Source organism: Manis javanica, chromosome 15, assembly GCF_040802235.1.
Source record: "Manis javanica isolate MJ-LG chromosome 15, MJ_LKY, whole genome shotgun sequence".
NCBI lineage: Eukaryota > Metazoa > Chordata > Mammalia > Pholidota > Manidae > Manis > Manis javanica.
This window is the reverse complement of record NC_133170.1, coordinates 84,543,841-84,563,538: the sequence shown is the minus strand read 5'-3', so window position 1 is coordinate 84,563,538 and position 19,698 is coordinate 84,543,841. Positions and strand designations below refer to the sequence as shown.

At 39.9% G+C, this 19,698-nt stretch overlaps 1 protein-coding gene across 4 annotated transcripts in view; it reads right to left on the bottom strand.

Moving 5' to 3' along the window:
• The window catches only part of SPECC1L (sperm antigen with calponin homology and coiled-coil domains 1 like), a 147,248-nt gene that overhangs the window by 126,063 nt on the left and 1,487 nt on the right, over window positions 1–19,698 (bottom strand). Inside the window, exon 2 of one of the 4 annotated variants that reach the window (XM_017663224.3) lies at window positions 12,774–12,930. The exons of the other annotated variants lie outside the window; for them this stretch is intronic. The gene's annotated coding sequence lies outside the window, so the exon portion shown is untranslated. The remainder of the gene's footprint in view (window positions 1–12,773; window positions 12,931–19,698) is intronic. 4 annotated transcript variants of the gene reach the window in all.

Here is a 19,698-nt window from a genome sequence, read left to right as displayed (position 1 = left end):
GTCCATTCAGGAGCCTCACCTGCAATAAAAGGAGGCTGGATTCTAAGGAACCTCAAAGGTACCTTCTGACTCCAAACCCTTTTAAGTTAGTATAATTCACAGAACTCAAAACAGAGAACAATGGTAAGACTCAGATGGACCACTGGGGCCTCCCTCTGGGTCTCAGAAACAGCAACAGAGCACTGAAGGGACAGTCAGGAGGCCCGGGTCCGGGCTCCGGCTCTGCCATACGAGCCATCTGACGGTGGGCGAATCACTTCATCACTTTTTATCTTTGGCAATTCTGCTTCCTCTCCCACAAAGAGGAGTTGATAAAACCTAACTAATGGAGTTATACAGAGTAATAGGTACACAAATAAAAAGAACAAATATCAACATATTCATTCCATAAGTTTTTTCACCAGGGCTAAAAGGTCAGAAAAATGGTTCAACTATCCAAGATTAGGGATGGCAATTTATTTCAGTGATTCAGAAACTCCACCCTCCTCAACCATCCATGACAAACACACCAATCAAGTTTAAGTAATGACAAAAAGACCCTAAGAACTTACCTTAACTGTCATGATACTGCATCAAGAAGGATCCACGCTGAGTGGATTGTCATGTGAACTACTAGGGAGCTGGACCATCCCTTGTGAGCACCTTCGGCCCTGGCACAGTGGGACAACTACAGTGATGACCTCCATTCATTCCCTCCCTCCTGTAGTCACCAGGATCTGTACGGCTGCCACTTTTTCCTTTGAATTCCCCCTATTCACCTCCAATTAGACCCTTTCCCCCACTGTGTTATACAAAATGTACTGGTATTTAAAACTATTAAATTGCTATTTAATTGATATTTTTAAATCCACTGTGCCTATTTAATAACCGGTATCAGGAAGACTGCCCTACTATGTATGGTCGAATCTGTATCCCCAGGCAAATCACCTAACCTCTCTGAACTCTCAGTTTCCTCATATACAAAATGGGCTAGTAATACTACCTACCTCCTAAGGATGCTGAGAGGATTAAATGATGAACCTGAAGTGCTTAGCAGGGTGGCAGCCCACAGGAAAGCCGGGATAAATGCGAGCTATCATGATTCAGGAGAACACACTGCGTGCCCCAAGGATGACTAATGCCTTATTAAAATAAAAGCAGCGACTCAAAGACACTTTGTAAGAGAAAGTCTTTATAGGGATGACTAAAGATCGTGTTTACTTACTACTGCTCACATTAAATTACATACTACGGTACAGAGATGTCAACAAATAACACTTGTTTCTGGTTCTTTCCCACTGAAAATCATATACCAGGAAATACTGGAAATACATGGTAGGGAGTCCACAGGAATGATAATCAAGAGGCCTGGACTGTGGTCGAAGGCTTGGCACATCTGCACGACCCAAGCCAGTCGGGCTACCTCTGTGAGCCTTGCTAAGAGGCAAGGTGTGTGGATTAGAAGCTTGCTTTTGGAAATTCAAAATTGCAACTTGTACCTTCAGAATCACGAATCACAACTGTTTTTAAAAAGGAAATTGCTTATTAGTTATGATTCTTTATGTATATCAACATCCCACTAAAAATTCAGAAAGGGTTTTAAACCAAGCAATCTAAATACATTTGTCTCTTATCGAAACACAGGAAATTGTAAATTTAAAATTGTAAATCAAGAATAAAATTAAAACACTGAGGAAGAGGAATCACACAGTTAGGGAAAAACTGAAGTCAGGAGACTGGCCGCACCGGAGTCGGGAAGTGCAGACTGCTAAAGGGATCAGAACCAACAGCCATCTGCTAAGGCCATCTACTACAAGCACCCAACAAAATGCAGAAGGGAAATTCAATAAGAAATGTTTTAATTTAACAAATCACAATGCAATAGGCTGATCCAATACTGAATTCCTCAACATTTATGTTTTTAAACTTCCTTACTATGACTAATAAAACAATCGGAAAAATGCACTTAAATGTATCCAAGCAGACTTGGAAGGAGACTCCATTGAAAAAAGTCAAGGCTTAATCACAGAAAAAGCCTGAGCCTTGTCATTTCAAAAAACTGCACATGTGCAAGTAGGCGTGTACTCAAGGTGCATGAAACAGACAGGAAGGAGAAGCCATGGTGAGATGCCTTCAAGGCATCTGCTTAGTCTGGATCCACATACAAAAGTCCATTTCTGCTCAAAACATTCAATGTTGTTCTGACTAAGGAGCTTACTGACAAGTTTAATGCTTAGTAACAATTTTTAAATGCTTTTTATTGTAACAATTTTCACTTTTAAGACATATTATTTCATGCCTAAGATTAGGGTGTGATTATCAACTAACATGCACATTTAATGTGATAAGTTGTTTTGGTATGGTATTGTTTTCAGGAATCAGTGACACAAATTTTGACTTACTTAGAAAAGGTCACATTCACATCTACCTCTCCTCCACTTACTTTCACTTCCAGCTAAGAAGGAAGGAACTTCACTGAAGTGTCCTCCCCTTACCCCAGGTGTGCACACCCCTTAAAGACCCTCATGGTCCCAGAAGAAGGAAAAAGCAGCTCCCATCCGATTTCCACTCCCGTCCCTTCACAGCTGCCTCCTTTCTGACTGGCCACACCTGGTGAAGGGAGTCTGAGGCGCATCAACGGGAGACAGGCTGTGCAGTTCAGCCATCCATGCCCAAGTGGACACAGAAGTCAGCGATAAGGGAGGGGACGGTGAGCAGGACAAACACAGCTCCTAGTGGAAGGACAGGAGCAAAGTCAGACTACAGTGGAATGGGATAAAAAGTTGAATTGGAAATGAAGGATAAAGAACTTCAAAAATCTGGCTTACTGAAGGGGACAGTCAGAGCGCTGAGGAGGCAGAGACACTTGGTGGATGTTGCTATTGTTTAAGTATGAGAGCAAGCTGCCTGGAGACGGCCAGCAGACAGCGTGGAAGGCTCCGTGCTGCGCCGGCAGATTGGATTCTCATAATTGCCATATGTGGCTGAAAAGGAGGAAGAAACTGAGGTTAGAGAGGTAAGCGGCTTGCCTAAAGTCTGATAGGATGACAGAAAGAGGAGTTCAATTATGAGCACTAAAAATTCAAACACACAACGTTATTTCCATTTGTTTTGGCCACAGAAAAGCACATTCTTGCTAATTTATAATTTCTCTTTATTACTCTGCAAGATTTGACACAAGGAAATACTTAGAAACAGCTAGGATTTTTCAGACTTAGAACTCTAAGCCTCCTTCTTACAACTTTCCAAAACATAGTAACAAAAAACCTAAATGCACACCAAACCTCAGATTTCCGGAGATGTCTCTTTTTAATACAAGCTGCTGAAAAGCCGTTAAACTACTGACAATACTTAACATTCCAGACAAGTGACAAGGCTGGAAAAGGACAGTCTAAAGGAATTTCTGGCTACACCACACAAATGTTTTTTCCAGATTTAAACCAAAACAAATTGGTTCCCAACGTTCAAACTCCCAGAATTCAAGAAATTTTGAGTCTCCTCTGGCTACTCCCTCGTCAGCCAAGTTCCTGAATATTTACAAAAGAAAACGTTTATTCAGGACCCCTTCAAATCATGGGTTATGGCCATATTTTTGGCAGGCAGTTACAAACTTGCACAATACTGTATTCATAAAATTAACTGTAGGCCATATTTTTAATTAAAAACATCATTTTGATACATTTACAACAAACTGACCTGAAACACAAAATTAAACATTATCTTTTGTATTTTACTGATGATTCAAATATAACCTAAAAAATCCTTTAAAAATAAGCTAAAATTTTAGACTCGAACCACTTCACACCCCCTAGAATGACCATAAAGAAAGACAAAGATAAGGCTAAGTGCCAGGGAGGAAATGGACACCCGGAAGTCTCCTGCATTGCTGGCAGGAGTATAAAACATTAGGGCTCCTCAGGAAAACACTTTGGCAATTTCTCAACAGTTTAAACCACCACTTACCATATTTCCAGTAAAGCCATGCCAAGTATTTATCTAAAAGAAATTACAGTATATATCCACAGAAAGACTTGTACACAAATGTTCACAGCAGCTTTTTAAAAATACATACAATTACTCCAAACCAAAAACAACCCAAATGTCCATCAAAGGAGGGATAAACAAATTGTAGTATACACACAACAGATAGATATACACATAACAGAATAAAACTCAGCAATAAAAAGGAAGAACCCACCAATACATGCAACATGGGTGAATCTCAAAAGCACTATGATAAATAAAAGAAGCCTGATACATTATATTTTATGGAATTCTAGAAAATACAAATTTTTCTACAGTGACAGACAACACATCAGTGGTTGTCAGGGGGTGGGAAGAGGGGAGAGTAATTGAATAGGCTCTAGGGGAACTGGTGAGAGTTATGGAAATATTCTGTATCTGGACTGGGATGGTGCTTACATGGCTGCACATATTTTCAGACCTCATCAAACTGTACATTTAAAATGGAAATATTCTGTTGAACATAAACTATAGTGTAAAATTCATTTAAAAAAATAAAAACAAGCTCTAAAAAAAAAGTTAGATTTGAGAATTGTTTTGTCCATGACATAAAGGAAGTCATTCTAAGTGAAACAAGTTAAAATAGATTATAATTTGAATTAAGTTTAATAAAAATGAAATGTTTTTTAAACAAGCATTTTACTAGTTCAGTAAAATGAAAATTAATTTAAAAAAATAAGAAATACCTTTCCTGTGTGTCTACTGAATGTACGGTAGTGAGTGGTCTCAACAGTGGGTAATTTTGTCCCCTAGGGGACAGCTGGCACTGGACATGTGGACATTTTTGGCTGTCACAACCAGGGTGGAGGTGCTACTGGCATTGAGTGGGCAGAGGCAAAGGAGGCTGCTAAACACCCTACAATGCACAGGACGGCCCCCAAAACCAGATGGCCCAAAATACCAAGAGTGCCAAGGCTGAGAAACCTTGGTATAAAGGGACTGGTTTAAACCTGGGGTGGAGGGGAAGATGTTCATCTTTCTGTACCATTCCCCTGAGTAGGGTCACATCTGCACATTCTTTTGAGTTGAGAAAGCCGACTCAACAAAACTGGCTGAAAGAGAAGGGAACATGTGTGCCACAGGGCCTGTTACTCCCTTGTACTTCCATCCACATACCCCAGGAAAGTATGGAGAACTCAAAGAAGGGCTCTCTCTTATCTCCCAGAATGAAATGTGGGAAGGAGCCACAGAGGCTCACTGCTTACCTGTACATTACCAGCAATTCCCTTTTACCAGTGATTGGTAAGCCAAAGACCTGCAGTCCCCTAGCTACCTGGCACAGACTGACAACCGCAAATGGACCATCAAAACCCGCTGTTCTCCAGTCCCTCTGAACCCTCCCTGGCAAGAGGAAAGAAGGGAACCACCTAAAACCTGTGGGCCTGCTGTGTGCTGAGATCTGCACTGGGGATTCCACACACATCATTTCATTCAATCCTCCTTCATCTTAGGAGGTCATATGATTATCAGGTTCACTGTAAAAAGAATACCCATGCCTTCCACAGGTAGCACACTTGACAGCAGGGGTCTGAATAGGTCCAGCTCCAAACCCCACACCATTTTGCCAGGCTAGGAAACTCCCTGGGTTGTCTTTATCTCAAGGGGGTGGCCTGTACAGTGGGACTTGCAGAGGGCCTGACGGGTGCTTTTTTTTCAGAGACAATGACGTATGGCACAGCCATGTCTTGGCAACCAAAGGAAGATCTCTGACTTACAGCACTCCCTTCTCTGCGCCCCCAGCATCCATGCCAGTCATACTCCGGCCTCCTCCTGCCAGGGAAGCCGGCCTGACAACTACCACACCTCCTCAAGTTCTCTCTGCCTATCATGCTCCTATACCACCCCCATTTCTCCCCACTGAAGCCCAAAGCCCACCCTGCCACCCATCAGGTGACACCTCACTGCCTGCCTCAGAACAGATGCCCAAGGGCCAACGTATGGCCCTCCGGACCCTGCTCCCTCCCACCTTTCCCACCTCACTTCTCCTATTACAGACCAACAGCCACACTCCTTCAAACACCCACACTTCTGCTCCTACAGTCCCTGTCCCTGAAAGCCCTGTGCCATCTTCTTGTCTGAGAAGTAACTGCTCATGTGTCTGTCACATCAAGAATCAGCTGAAATGCCATCTCCTGGCACTTTCACCACAGCACTCATCTCACTGTATTTCATCCAGGCCACATTTGGTACATATTTCTTAAGACTAAAAAAACTGTTAATCTCAAATTCAAATGTAACTGGGTGTTTCACATGTTCTCTGGTAACCATAGGCCTGGCACACAGACCCTCAAAGAGGGAAGAGAAGATGCCCGTAGAGAAGGAGGCAGCAGAATGCAAGGGCTAGTGGGCAAAGTGAACCATGACAAGAAAGATGGGCGGAAGTCTTGTGCCATGATCAGCAAAGAACCGTGCCCGGAATCCCCTCACCGACATCCAGCCCTCCACAGAACAGCCTGACCAGCAATTCTAAAACCAGTCTCTGGGGACCCCCTCCAAACAGCGTAAGTTCAGAACAGCAAGTCTGTTCCTCTTTCACAAAACCAGACACCCTGGGTGTTCACTCTGCCTTATTGACACAGCTCCCTCCAACTGGGCTGTTATTCCCCCCAACTCCAATGTCCATTGACTGAAAACTCCTTTGTCCTTCAAAGCCAATTTCAAAGGACAGGTACAGTACAAGTCCCCTCAAAGACCAGGTTAGAGCACCTACCTTCCCCAGTACCCACAATCACACCTGGTATCCCCTTCCTCATGAAGCACCCCCCCCATACTTGGACTGTAACTCTACTAGCACTTACCAACACACCCTCAAATGGTAGTTGTGTGCAGACATCTTCCACAGGCCTCACGGGATGCAAATGCCATACATGAGGCAAGGCAGGGCAAGAGCCTTAAAGACATCCTGCGAGAACTAAGCAGAAAACAGAAGCGAGCACTTGAAAAAGAGACAAAAAGCAAAGCAATGATGTGAACTGCCCGAATCACTGTGGAAAGCATATGTGTGTAAGAAGTGAATCCTAGTGAACTCTTTCTAGACAGGTCAGTTAACCACCTATTATACAATTCACAGCCTGACTGCTGTAAGACATCCGGTAACTGAGTGCAGAACTTTTACTCACTTATTAGTGGTAGGATGAGGATGTAAAAGGGGAAAAGAGGAAAACAGTGGACACCACTTCCTTCTGAGTTCAAAATGTCATGGTCCATACTTCCTTGTTAAAATGCTGAGCCCCGTCGTAAGAATTCGTTCACCATGTAAGAACTTGTTCGTTATGCTTCAGAAGATTGGAGACTGACGAGAATTAGGCTTGAGATGGATTAATGATTGTGCATTGAGCATTGACCCCCCTATACTGAATTTTATTGTTGTTAACAACCATTTGATCAATAAATATGAGAGATGCCCTCTCAAAAAAAAAAAAAAATGCTGAGCCCCATCATGTAACTTAATTATACTGATTTTGCTGTTGCCAATTTAGGATCATACTGTTTGTCTTTAGCGCATGAGTAATGTATTACAAGTTCAAACATTAAAGCTCAATTATATGTCACATTTCAATATAACATAGCCAATCAGGTATTAAGAAAACAGAGCATGTAAAATATATTTCTTTCTAATGCTTCGTTCTAATTTTTAAAAAGTAAAATTTCAGAACAATATTACCCGATGTTAGCAAACTTTGAACTCTAGTAAAAGGTCACTAACGGCAGATATTAAGAATAGACTCCCATACAAACAGAAGTTTACTCCCAACTTAGCAGGCAAGAGTCATCAAATCATAAGCCTTCAGAACTATTTTCTAGGTTCAAAACACTAGCCCCAAAATTATCAAAACCCTACACATATGTATGCCTCTGAAAATGTTGCCTACCTAATCTGATGCAATGAATAAATGATTAACTTGACTGTTATAGCTTTAAAAACAGCCATCCCCTCTAAGGACTTCGGAACATAAAATAAAGATTTTTAAAAAGAGAGTGGCACCGTTCTAGGCCATCACACTGGGCATGCAGCCTGTGACACAAGGTAGCAACCTGGTATACCTGCTGGTGTGTACTCATGAATTAACATCATCTACTAGAAAGAACTCAGATTATTCAGGCAGAACTTGGGTTCCAATGCTAGCTCCACCACTTACCACTTATGTGGCTATATCACTCATCATCAAACTTCAGCTGTCTCATCTGTGAATGAAGGCTAAGAACTCCAGAGGACCGCTCCAAGAACCACATCTAATAACCTATGAAAATCAACAAAGACAGAGGCAGCTCCTTTCCTCCTCACTACAGCCAGAAAGGTAGGCCTCCTTTTTTCCTAAATTTCTTACTTCTATCTCCTCATGGTACTAGCAGAAATTGAACACACTCTCTTTCTTCCCATTATAACCCCCAGGGATTCTACTCCTCGACTTAAGCAGAGGAGCTTCAGGGTTCTTCCAGGAAACTGGAAACTTCATTGTTCCATTCTAAGTGTGTGCCACCTTCTCCCAAATCTCACCACCCCTGCTTTGATCACTGCTGGGCCTCACTCTACGCAGCCTTCCTTTACCTTCCTTATTCTGTCAGTTACAAACTAAAACTTGTCTTTCCCTCAGGCCTAAGTCCATCCCTTTCTCTTCTTATTCACACCCTCCACTCCGCTCGAGTAAACTCCACTGGCCTGTCAGTCTCTCTCTGAACCTGTCTGCACTCTTTCAATCCTTTCTATCCTTCCTGTTTTTGAATTGTTGCTTTTTAAGATGAGATAATGGTATTGTGGGGGTTTTTTAAGATTGTTTATTCATTAATTTAGAAAATAACAAAAAAGGCTCTAGGAAATTTTCAAATATTTGGAAACTAACATACTTTTACATAATCCATGAGTCAAAGAAGAAATAAAAAAGGAAATAAGAATGTATTTTGAATTGGATGCAGATGAAAACATGTGTAGTATGTTTCTAAAGCAGTATTTAAAGGAAAATTTGTAACACTAAACACCTATATTAAAAAAGACAAAGGTCTCAAATCAGTACCTAAGCTTCTACCTTAAGAAATAGGAAAAAGAGCAAATGAAACTGAAAGTAAGCAGAAAAAAACAAATAATAAAGATCTGAGCAAAAATCAGTCAAACAGAAAAGGGGAACATAGATTAATGAAACCAAAACGAAGTTATTTGAAAATATCAATAATATTGGTAAACCTGATGAAAATAAATATAAAAATTCTAGGCAAAAGTTCAACAAAATGAATCCAACAATCATAAAAGGATAATACATCATGACTAAGTAGGGTTTATCCCACAAAGTTCTTAACATTCAAAAATCAAAAGTAACTCCCATAAACAAATTGAAAAAGGAAAAATATGATAATCTCAATACAGAAAGAGCACTAAACAAAAATCAAACATTCCTAATTTAAAAAAATAAACAAAAAACTCTAAATTAGAAGACAATCTCAATATGATAAAAGGCATCTATGAACCATCTACAGCTACTATCATAATTAATGGCATAAAATTGAATGTTTTTCCCCTCAGATCAGAAATAAGACAAGGAGATTTGTTTGCTCTCAGCATTCCTATTCATTATTGTACCAGAAGTTCTAGGAAGTGCAATAAGGCATGAAAAAGAAATGAAAAGCATCCAGATTGGGAAGAATTAAAATACTTTATTTGCAGTCAACATTGATAGAAAGAATGTCCAATGGAATCTGCAAAAATCTATTAGAATATGTGAATGAGCAAAGCAAGATCTCAAAATCTAAGGTCAGTATACAAAAGTAATTCTATTTCTTTATATTAACAGTGAACTGAAAATTAAAAATTTAAAATACTATCTAAAATAACATCAAAATAATGAAATACCCAGGGGATGAATCTGAGCAAAAATGGTGAAAGGTCTGTAAACTAAACATTACAAAAATACTGCTGAGAGAAATTAAAGATATAAATAAGATGAAAGATATACCATGTTCATGCACGGTAGATGCAACACTGTCAGAAAATCAATCTTTCCAAATTTAGCTATAGATTCAAAACAATCGAAATCAAAATTTCAGAGGCTTTTTGTATAAAGTGTCAAATGGACTCTAAAATTCACATAGAATTGCAAAGGGCCTAGAATTAGTCATTGTTGAAGCTGAGTGATGACTACATCACCACTGGGTTTCATTATATGATTCTACTTCATAAATGTTTGAAATTTTCCATAGTAAGAAGTGCTTTGTTTCAATAGAGACTGAGATGCTTTCAGGCACACACAGAAACAAAATATCCTTCCTTTAAAATTTTCATAGTATTACAAAAATGGTTTCCTTTTTCATACCACCTTAACTCTAACCCCTGGCCTCGTTCCCCAGGCCCTTCAGCCAGTCCTCTATGCTTCCTGTTTCCCTGCGACAGGAGTCAGCAAACTATGATCCATCTGCCAAATCCAGCTCATCACTTGGTTTTATACAGCCGAAAAACTAAGAACAGCTTTTGCATTTCAACATGGCTGGGAGGAAAAATTCAAAGAAATTATTTCATGACATCAAAAACAAAATTTCAAATTTCAACGTTCACAAAGAAAGTTTTACTCAAACACAGATATACTCATTCAATTCACATTTATCTGTGCCTACTTTTGCACTACAATGACAGAGTTGATTGGCTCCAACAGAGACCATATGGCCTTCAAAATCTAAAATATTTATTATCTGGACCTTCACAGAAAAGGCTGCCGACCTGTACTCAGTGATACGCCTTCCGCCTCTCAGCTTCCTGAGATCCTCACGTCAGGCATGCTCACTACCGCCTCTCCTTTATTCAAGCCCCACCTACTCCCAAAAACCCAATTCCATTTCTCCCCCTTTTCCCAATCCTAACCATTATCAGCAGCTTATGTGGAAGTAGCTAAGCAAAACATTACATGTCATCACACAGATTGCGGTCTTGGGTTCCTGATAGGGTGGCTGATGACACATTTCCAATTTTTCAGAGCAAACTGGCAGACTAGGAGCTAAGAAGCAGTGCACATCATGTAGGGTACTGAGAAAATTGTTCCCATAAGCTATGTGAGAAACATCAGACCCCTGCCTGCAATGTCATCATTTAAATATGTGCCAGTACAGGTGAAAGAAGAATGCCTCTCCAGAAACCAACGCAAGACAACAGAATTCCAAAAAGAAATTAGGAAGAAAAAGCTGAAGAGGGGCAGATGGCAAAAATAAAAAAACCCGTGACTCCAACAATTTAGAGACTCTCACAAACTGTAGTTAATGGAAAACCGTGGAGACGCTAGTACGTAAAGGGGCAGTTACTCCTTTCCTAGAAGGCCAAAGCAGCTTGTGAAGAAGGACAGAGCAGGGCTTCAACCGCAACACCTCAGCCCATCAGGTGTCCTGACTTCCTTAAGCTGGCACACTAAGCAAGGTGACACGCCTGCTGGCCTAAAACCCATGGACCACTACCATCCTTGCAGGCCATTTTTTAACAAATAATGAATAAGAAACCTGATATGTATCTCTGTGACTAAAGTCCCAGATAGGAAACCCTGACCTTTGGAAGACACGATGTTTCATGCCGAATTTTTTTCAGCTTTACTCAGGTATAATTGGCAAGTAGAACTGCCAGATGGAAGTGGACACTGTGATCGATATTTGCACACATGTATAATGAAAGGACTCCCATTTAGTTACTTAACACATCCAACACCTCACATGATCATCCTTCTTTTTCTTTTCTGTCTCTTCCTTTTTTTGTTGGGGAGGGTGAATCATCTCCAATTTAAAATGGCGACCCAGAGAAAGCAGAATTTTGGAAGGGTGCAGGTGTTGTTGAAGACAAGTTGGTATTGTCCACAAGTTCCCAGTAAAAGGAAAACTCTCCGAAGAATAGACTCTGGAAAACCTGCTTCTGTGAAGCAACATGGGAGTTTCTGGCTAAGCATAAGCTTACTGTGTCCCCACAGAAAGGCAAGGCTCCTCCAGGGTAGTAATACAGTCCAGGGCCAAAATACATCGTTTTGCTTTACAGTGCCTGGATCCAGGAAGACAGGAGTCCTAGTTAGATTCTGTGCTCTTTCTAGATTCTGAGGACCCGCAGGGTACTGTGTGCAGTTCCAGAACAAGACTACAAGGAAAGAGTCTAATAACCAGCCTGGCTCCAGTCCAGAAACAACTCTGGAAAGACTTTCAACTTGGTAAGCTGTTTGAAAAAAGAGCTTTTTTTTTTTTTTCCAGAATTAAAAAAGGCAGAATAGAACTAGTGAGTTGAAAGTTATTGAGACAGATTCTGGGGCATCTAATAATCAAAGGTGCCCCTACAGCAATTGAGCTGCCTGAAAAGTAGTTGGGTCTTGTGCCTCACTCACCGAAAGCATTCTAGTGGGGCTAAAAAGACTGCTGCAACCAACCCCTGACATCAGGTGAACTGCCAGGTTCTTGCACTCACCTTAGCTACATATCCAGACAGTCACCACAGTTCACCTCTAAAGGATTCAGACAACAGTGATAGAACTTCAGTTATTTTAAAAAGCATCATATTGTACTTCTGCAGGAATTCTCCTAGCTTACTCTCATTTGCCTGTTTCTTGCGGCAGCCTTTCTCAGGCCAACTATCCCCCATCACCTGACATCTCCCAAGCTCACTTCTGACACAGCATGGCCCAGTGGTTCATCACTGAACAAACACCTAAACGCTAGACTGACAATGAATTAAAAAAAAAAAAAGTAGACAAAAATAAAGAAATCAATATAACTGCTATTCAAAAATTTATCATCTGTTTGAGAGGTAACAGGTCTTTTTTCCTTACCTCACTACTCTGGAACTTCACTTTCAAAGATGTTCAGCGACAATTCTAATGATCCTTTCTCAGAAGTCACTCTGAAGTCCACACAGAACTTGCCACTGCTGCCCCCACCTCTCCCCATCTGCAGTACACAGCTCCTCTGGCCAGGCAAACGTAGCTCCTATGTGCACAATCACATGCAACGAGCAATGAAACAGGTTAAGAACCTTGGGTGAGAAAGTAAATACTGAATTAGCTTTTCAGAACACAATCTCACATATTAAATCCTCTCCTTAGCTTCCCACACAGCATGAACACTTCAATTTTTATATCAGTTAAAAAAAATCCCTATAGGAATAATACTGGAAAAAAATCGTAAACTTCAAATCTATATATAACTGTCACTTTATTTATAATAATATAGAAGGAATGAGGATACATTCCTAATGTAAGATAAATGAACCAATGAAACAAAATTATCATTAAATATTATAAAGAAACTGTCCCATATTTAAAACTTGCCTCTGAGTGGCTTATGGGACAAGAGGCATGAACTTAGGAAGAGAAGAGAGGAGGAAAGGGTCAGGAAAGAAAGGGTATAGAGGCAGGAGGCAAAAAAGAGTAGAACAGGGAAGTGGACTTTGCTAAGACAGGGCAAGCATCAAGTTTAATCTCCCACCCAAAGTCCTACAACAGCCCCATGGCCTTTGTTACTAGGTGGTGACTTAAAAGGGAAGCCCCTTTAATCCTTGGGCCATTTTTCATACAGGGAGCAAAAGGTCAGTGCAACTCTAACTACCAATTACCAGAGTACTTGCCAAAGCAACAAAAAAATAAATAAATCCATCCCTCTTATATGAAAGCTCTTCAAATATTTCAGAGAAATATTACAAGAGAAACAATGCCCTACCTAAGTCTTCAGGCTAAATATCACTGCAGCTCCTCCACCGTACAACAAATGCATTCAAGCTGCAAGGTAGCCTATGACAGTGAAAAGAACGTATGATTTTTAGTCAGAAACCTGGGCTCAAATCCAAGCTTGGCCACTGGGTGTATTCTTAACCTCATTTCCTCAAATAATTAAAGAAGGTAATAGTTGTGCTGACTAGCTCAAGATGTGTTGGGAGAGGACCATATTTAATGAAAGGTATACATGAAATGTATGCCTTTCAACTACACTGCTACAGATGCTCAATAGATTCCATGGTACTATTAACATAAACTTCATAAACCTTATGAATTGAATTAGTTTTATAAATAAAGTTTTGGAACCCAACCCAAATAAGCTCATGTGTGATGGGGGAGAGAGAGTAAGAAGCAAATGCAGGACAGGAGGTGATTAAGAGTAAAGCTAGACAGTATCCTGGCTGACATTTATATCCCACACTTGACCTTCAGAAACACAACTTTAACATAACCTTACAGGCTGCATTTTTTTTTTAAACTTGAACACAAGGAATGTTAGTAACTGAAATTAGTATCTGAATTTAGTAACTTTTTTTATGAAATAGTATTTTATTCATTACAGTGAAATTCTGATTATTAATACACAATTTGCATTCCCTCATGGATCCAGCTGGATCTGGCTGAGCAAGCCTTTGACCTGGACAGGTAACAAGATTGAGTAAATGCGTGAAAAATTTACTTTTAGACAGTAAATGTGTGTCTAACACAAGTGTGTTTCTAACTTTATTTCAAAATCAAGTATATTTTTAAAAATCAGAAGAGAAATGTTATTTTTAACTGCATTACTTCTAGGGCCAACAGAGAGGGATTAGTGCAGGCCCAATTAGGCTACACATCAACATAAATCTGACATCATCATCTTTCCCTCCAGGCCTAACCACTCTAAAAAAGGAGCCAGATTATTTTCCCTAAGCATGAGCATGAATAATTTAAAGTACACTTTACTGTAGAGACAATCTCAATAATTCATAGGACAATAAAATACACAGAAGTTCAGAAAGAAAACAAGACTCCTGAATGGGCCTGCAAGTTTTGCCATGCCCCTCAAAAGTACTCTGGGCAGCACCCATCATGATGCAACTCCCAACACATACAACAACTCAGCCAATGTTTGGTGAAGGGTGTATCTTACTTATAACTAGAGTAACAGACTTGGATACCATTTATAAATGTGCAATCTTTGCTATCACAGGTTTATAAACTTACATTTCAGACTCATCAACTTCTCTCACAGAAAAACTCCATATCCACATTAACCAGTTGGGTTTTTTCTTATTTTTTATTTTATGAAAATGTTTCCACTTTCACCTGCAAGGTGATTAAAACTAATACTGACTTAACAGTATCGTATAACAACATCAAGGGCAATCTAGCCTTAGTACTTCATATACACTTCTCCGAAAGATGTCTCAGACTCAAAAAACTGCACGGGTAAAGCCCTAGGCTTTATTACTTGTTTATTTCCTGACTTCCTACCCCCTGCCCCATTAGAAAGTAAAAGACTTGGGGGACTTGTTTCTTTTGTTCAGTGCTGTTGCCCCAGAGCCTAGAACAGTGCCTGGCATGTAAAAGCCACTTAATAATTATCTGCTGAAATGAAATGAATAAATATTTATACTATGGAATATTACTATGAAGCTATTAATCACAATGAGTCAGAGTGATAGCAGCTGATTTAACGGAATTTCCAAAAGTATTAAGTGGAGAAAAAAAGAAGCAGAAGTGTTAAAAATAATCTCATTTTAAAAATAGTATACCCTGAAAGCCCATACACTGAGGAAATGGAGAACTTGGAACCTTCATATGCTGCTGGTGGGAATGTAAAATGGTCCAACTCTGGAAAAACTTTGGTGGCTCATCAAAAAGTTTAATATAGTTACTATATGACCCAGTGACTCCACTCCTAGCTATATACCTAAGAGAACTGAAAACATTTGTTCACATAAAAATTTGCAAATGAAAGTTCACAGCAGCTTCATTCGTAAGAGCCAAAAGTGGAAACAACCTAAATGTCCACCAACTGATGGATAAACAAAGTATGGACTATTATTTTACCACAGAAGGAATGAAGTACAAAGAAATACTACAACATGGATAATCCTTGAAAACGTTATGCTAAATGAAAGAAGGCAGACAAAAAGCCACATATTCCATTTATATGAAATGTCCACAATAGGCAAATCCAGAGACAGAAAGTAGATTTAGTGATTGCCAGGGGCTTGGGGGAGTGAGAATGGGAAGTGACTGTTAATGTGTACAAGTTTTCTCTTTGATGAATATGTTCTGGAATCAGAGAGTGGTGATGAATGCACGACCTTGTGAATATACTAAAAAACACTGAAGTATACACTTCAAAAAGGGTGAACTTTATCACATATGAATTATATCTCAATAAAGCTGTTATTTTAAAAAACCATGTGTTTGCAAATGAATACAAGAATATATCACTCCTATACTCAAATACACGTACTCATGTATTCACATATTCAAATGAACACATAATATATTCTTGTATTCAAATGAATACATGAACGATGAAGAATCATTTGAAAAGGTGGCAATCCCGGTGATGGAGTATGAGGGGAAAAGAGACAAGTGTTGAGGCAAGGAGGACATAAACAACAACAACAACAACAAAACAAAAAAGCTAAAAAGAAATCCAAGACTGGAGGCCTTGAATGGGGGGACTGGGTAAGGCTGAATAAGTATGCAATGAGGTGAGCATTAAGAATAACAATGAGGGTTGAAACAATGAGGGTTGAACAACTAGGGTTGAAAAATCCAACAGGTAATTTGTAACTGGAGAGAGAAAGCAAACCTGACTAACTGTGATGATTCAGTGGAGTTTACAGACCATGCCAACCACCAGGAAGGGAGAACAGGAACATGGGACAGAAGATTTAAGAATGGTCCAAACCCATCACCATTTAAAAAATAAAGTATGCAAGAAGAAAGCTCAATAGCTCCTCGGGTAGAACAAAACCATGACAAGGAGATGCTTCCAGGAAAGAAGGAGTGAGACTCAGGACAATGGTGTCTCCTAAGCGGGAGAAATGGGGCACCTCTTTAGAGAAGATGCCCAGCTGTGACTGTTCTGGAGAAGAGCAGCCCCAACAAACTGTCTCAGAAATTCCCAAAATAAGAGGTGGGGACCATTTTTAAATGGCTCAGTTGGGATTTTCCCCAAGAACATGAGAAGGGAGAGAGGAAGAAAGGGGCAACTTTAATTTTTTACAGGTTTTTCTTGACAGTCATAACACTGCTGCCAATGTTTTTGCATGCCTTTCCTAAGCCTAACCAGAGTGGGGTTTTTTTGCTTTTGTGTAAGTTCAGTTCTTTTGAAAAATAAGTGTAATAATGGGGCTTTATTTTAAAAAAACAAAGTATTTTTCCCCTTTAACACATTTCTGTTTTCCCTAGGTTATACACACAATAGACAAATTTGAAATTTAGTATCTTAATTTCTTAAACTTTTACCTTTCAAACACACCAAGTTTAAAAAAAAAAACCCACGAAAGTGGAAGGTATACAAGGAGAAAAGGGGAAGCAATATGCACCAAATGCATATTCCTTCCAGCTGGGAACAAAGACAATGCCCGACTGGTTTCTGGATGGTAAAACTGACATTAAAGACAGAGTTTCCTCCTACAAGAAACAGGGTTTGAACTAGACATTCAGACACAATTAAAAAGACTTTGCAAGTTGGGGTGAAAGACTGGGAAGTGTCTCCCAGCTGTCGAGCTCAAGTGCATCTGGAATTAAAAGCTCCTTAAAGGCAGGGCCCTACGTGATCCATGGCACTGACACGCCTAGCACACAATGCGCACAGAAGAAGCGACTTTCCATCAAGTCACGCACTGCTATGCACTGCGGTGTCACCAGCTCGTGGGGGGAGCAGAAAAAATAGTGTCAAATCTTAACTAGACAGGGTGTTAGGCAAGTCTGCAGAAGACAGGGTTAAGGAATGCCCTCCAGGCAAGGTAGTACCTGAGCTGAGTTTTGAAGGTGATAATCAGATGAAGTGAGAGAACATTCCAGCAGAGGGAGACAAGGAGACTAAACAGAGTTCAAGGGACCAGAAGCTGTTGAGCAAAGCTCAATAAAGCACCTAAAAAGAGGTGGGAAAAGGGTGAGAGTGGAGGCCGGAGCCCAGTAAAGCAGTGTCCTGGATACCAAGCTAAGGACTGGCAGACGTGATTATGAAGATATTGGGAGCTGCTGAAAGAGTTTAAATTTGGAGATGGGGGAAGGGAGTGACTGAACAAAATATTCTGGAAAGACAGAGGCAGGAGCAAACCTCTGTAAAGAAAAGAACTACCATGAAGATGTGGGAAAAGGTCGGGAAAAACATTGTTAACAAATCTTTACTCTCTTCTCTTGTGAACAAATTTCCTTTCTGGGGTTATCCTTTGAAAATGGAAAACTCGGAGACAGCTGTCCTCTGAATGTAGAAATGAGTAGAAATTAGAAACTGCATTATTAATTTTAACTCAACACTTTTAAAATGTATGTTTGATATATTGTAGTTTTGTGAGTACCAAAAAAAAAAGGTTTACAGAATTTCCAAATCTTCTCTAACAGCAGACCAGAATGAATTTTAAAGACCTCACAGACAACAAAGATCATCTGTTATATTCACTTTGGAACAGACCTGAGCCACTTCTCCCCTTCAGCAGATCTGAAATACAATCTGTAAACCTAATTTCTTGATGGTCATGTTGTTTCATAGCAAAAGACTGAGACCACAATACTGAAAGATTTCTGAGTTGACAAAGAACCCCCCTGGGGTTTCTTTGCCTCAGCAGCTTGCCTATTCAGTACTAACAATTCCAACCATGAGAAGGAATTTCCCTGCCAAAGCTTATTTTGTTGGCGCAAGCAGATACAAAAAAATATCCTGACATTCTATATCCAATACCAAAGGATGATCAGAATAGGAACATCTTTAACATGAAGCGATTTAACAGAGCTTTCTCAGTTGCCTGTGTATTCTGACAAATGACCACAAAGTAAACTCGTATTTACTCTTAAAAATAGTCTGTATTTTAATCTTAGCAGCAAAAGTCCCAAGAAGTTTTTCCTAAACTGTCTAACAGCAGCAGCAAAACAATAGATTCTGGACTGTATTTATTCCTAAAAATATCTATTGTGATAACATAACCAACCTTGTACATGCCATTTATGATCACCATATAGTATCATTTACTATCACCATCATTTCATGAAAGATGCTTAATCTTAACACCAAGGAAATGGCACATTATTTTAGAAAGGGCAGTCCTTTAACTCAATTTACATTTTATGAAAAACTCCCCATATAGTGCTTGTTTTTCTCGATATGCTAAGGCACGTTTAACACTCCATTTCAAAGGCCTGACCAAGAGTCTCCAAGATTTGTTCTCACCAGCTTTATGATGCCCCTTCACCCCATCTTTGAGGAGGGATCACAAACAATGGCATGGAACTGGTGAGAAGACCCAGTTCTACCCCCGGCTGAAGAGGACTCTGTAGGCAAGGATCCATTAGATGTTAAAATCGGCAACTCTGGCTCCCTTCCACCTCCTCCCCACCCCTGCACTTTACAGATGGGGCAAAGAAGGTCCAGAAACCACACCGACTTGTCCAAAGCCATAAAGCCAAAAGAATTTCTTGGCCTATCACCATTCCTCTACTAAGCTGGATACTTTGCGAAATACTATGGAAAAGTTAGAAGCGTGATTTAAATATGTATATGTTTATATGGCAAATATTCTGTATTATAAAAACTCATCCCTGATAGTAATTTTGAACCAAAGTAATGCATCATCTGAGTCACCTGAAATATAAGCGGGACTGTGTTGTCAGTGATAAAGAGAACTTCTGCTTCAGAGAAATCCCATCCCAACACAACATACTGCAGATATTCCCTACAAGTTCAAGTTTACAGCAGAAATTGCGATACAAACCTCACCTTAACCACAACTGCTATAATTACTTTCCACTC